The following is a 3,174-nucleotide window of genomic DNA, read 5'->3' as shown; positions in this document are numbered from 1 at the left end:
ACCGATGAAAAGAACCAAGATTTTTTTTCTTTTCCGATAATCTGCCAATATTTCCATTTCGTTGCGACTAAATGGATCCCAATTAGGAGATCAAAGGCTGTCCTGAATGAGTGTCAATGGAAGAGTGTTATGTAAATTAGTGTGCTAAATGAATTGCTTTTGTGTGGAAACAGTGTGTTGCGTAATGAATCTACAGCTTTGTTGCTAATCTTCAATGTTTACCATTACATTTTCATTTTGGAGAGATCATGCTTGCTACAAAATCAAAGTGAAAAGTGGGATTCAGGATAAGCACTGCACTCTATTTTGATGGTTTTCTTTTAGGATTATGTACTGTCATAAAAATGTGAAAAAGTCAGAGGACCCAAGAGGTTACAATCTCCCCCTTTTAAGAAAATCGTGCATGTCTCACAACAGGTGCTGCCATAGTGGCAAGGGTCAGAGGCAGGGGCATAGCGTCTAAGTATGCAGGGTATGCACGTGCATATGGGCCCGGGCTGATTGGGGGCCACCAAGACGAACCTTTTAATTAAAACGAGGGAACGTATTCTTAATTCGTGGCCACAATAAATATATAGGCTATTTTTTTGTCTGCATGTCATTTGCAGGGCTCGGTAATTTCTTGTGTGAATTTGTTACGTTGCTGCCGTAGAACTGCGTCATTTTTTTAAATCACGTGCAAACGCTGCATTGCCACGGCCAAATGAAATAGCCTAATTAATAAATAAAAAAAACCTGTGTGAGGTTGGTATCTAGCTAGTTGAAAAGACTGTATCACAACTGTATTACATAGCTTGGTAACACTTTAGAATAATGGTCCGTTGTTATCAAGTAACTATGCAGGAAGTAATAGGTAGTACTACATTAACACTTAACTTAATACTATTAACTTGATAGAGAAGCAAGATTAACTAAGCAGTTAGTAGTAGCAAATTTAGGACAAAGGTAGTTACTTATTAGATATTTGATCATTATTAAATAAAAAATTCATAAATTAGTTTCCACAAAGAACCCCATTGTTCACTTTTAAGACGTTACTGTTGTGATTAGTAATTAATTGGTTATTCTTTATTACCTGGTCATAGTTCACAAGTAGTTCTCAATGAGGATATATTTTTTTTAGTAATTATCAAATATCTAATAAGGAACTACCTTTGTCCTAAATTTGCTACTACTTACAGTTTAGTTAATCTTGCTTCTCTATTAGTTAATAGTATTAAGTTTAGTTAATCTTGCTTCTCTATTAGTTAATAGTATTAAGTTTAGTTAATCTTGCTTCTCTATTAGTTAATAGTATTAAGTTAAGTGTTAATGTAGTAGCCTACTACCTATTACTTCCTGCATAGTTACTTGATAACAACGGACCATTATTCTAAAGTGTTACCGATAGCGTCAGCGACACCTGCAGTTTTAATTCTCTTTCTTTCATTTAAATTCTCTTTTATGGAAAGACTATGGAAAACAGCCATTCTTTCCACTGAGAATGCACGAAGCCTTAAATTAAACACCAAGGACATTGTGGATGAATTTGCCGAAAAAGGCCCATAGAATTAAATTAAATTAATTACAACTAAAATGTGAGTATTTCTTCTTTCTTTCCGTTTTTTTTTTTGGGCCGCTGTGCCAAGAGTGAGTTTGGCAGAATTACGAGATTAAAGTTGTACTTCGTGAATAAAGTTAATTAATGTGATAATACCACCTAGGCCTACTCCAAAAAAAAAAAAAAAAGAACAAGAACAAGATTCGCATGCAGCTTGAACTGAGGCGAATAGGCTTACAAGTGATCTCACGCCACATTAAAGAGCCGAAAAAGACATTTATTGTATTATATTAAAAGTAACAAAACAGGCTTATTGCGATTATTGGGTGGCTATGGGTACGCTACAAATAATGAACGGTAACGGTAAATATTATTTACAAGCATTTATACCGTCAATAAAACAGCTTGTCAGTAGTCACGTAATGTTATTTACCTCAGAAAATGTGACTTATCAAAGGCAGCTTCAGCAGCACAGCAGGGACCTATCTGCATGCCTGCAGTCTTGCATTGATCACTGTACATTCAGTTGGGATCGATCACACTATTATTGACAGCGCTGTGAACGTCCTGCTTATGAGTTTAGCTTGATATTCCCATGTTCCTGGATCGACAATGTCGCTCCTAGAAAAACATTAGAGATTAGCTAAACTGGAGAGAAGAGAGGATCCTTTCTTCATACACTTTATTTTATCATTACATTTTCATGTGACAGTTTATGAGGCACAAGCAGACTGTAACAAATATAAATATTTCAGACAAAAAATAAAAATAAAAAAATTTAACTAAAAATCAAAATGACCACACCCTGAAGTAGCATGAACAGTGTTGCCAATTTAGCAATTTTGTTGCTAAATTTAGCAACTTTTTAGACTACCCTAGCAACTTTTTCTTCCAAAAGCACCTAGCAACAAATTTAGCAATTTTAAAAATGTATTTGGCAACTTTGAGCAGCTTTTGATAAGTGACTTGGAAAAAGGCACACATTCTTTCATATTAACATAGCAGATTGTGCCTTATTTTTACAGACTATTCTTAAAGTGTAGCATACTAACTAACTACTAATACACTGCTTAAAGCATAATTGAATAATAAAAAGAATGTGTAGAATTACTAGGTTACTAGCTATTAAAAAAACTTAAATTGTAATCATTCAAAAATGTGTAAGCGTACAATAATTCAATGTATTTAAAAATACAGTTATTCATATTTTAATATTATATCATGCATGTTACAAACAAATCTACGGAGCCCCTAAAGGGACATGGTGGTGGAAAAAAAATTAGGGGTGGGAGGAAATATTTTTTTGCGTTCCCTCGAGAAACTTAGCGTTCCCTCGCAAAACTTTTGCGTTCTCTCGCAAAAGATATTTGCGTTTTGCGAGAGAACGCAAAAAATCTGACAAATATTTTTTCCTCCCACCCCAAATTTTTTCACTCAATCTGATTTTTTTCCACCACCATGTCCCTTTAGGGGCTCCATACTAAAGCATTTATTAGTAAACTTTTGTCTGCTTTGTGAGAACATGAAAGCCTCAATACCTATTGTCATAATATTTTGTCTAGAAGGTGTGATGAAAGAAAGAAGATGAAAGAAAGATTATTTTGAAGCAGGGTGAAGCCAGTTCGTGTGTGTGT

This window comes from Sinocyclocheilus rhinocerous, unplaced genomic scaffold (genome assembly GCF_001515625.1).
Source record: "Sinocyclocheilus rhinocerous isolate Xijiao unplaced genomic scaffold, SAMN03320098_v1.1 scaffold520, whole genome shotgun sequence".
In the NCBI taxonomy this organism is placed as follows: domain Eukaryota; kingdom Metazoa; phylum Chordata; class Actinopteri; order Cypriniformes; family Cyprinidae; genus Sinocyclocheilus; species Sinocyclocheilus rhinocerous.
This window is presented reverse-complemented; position numbering follows the sequence as displayed.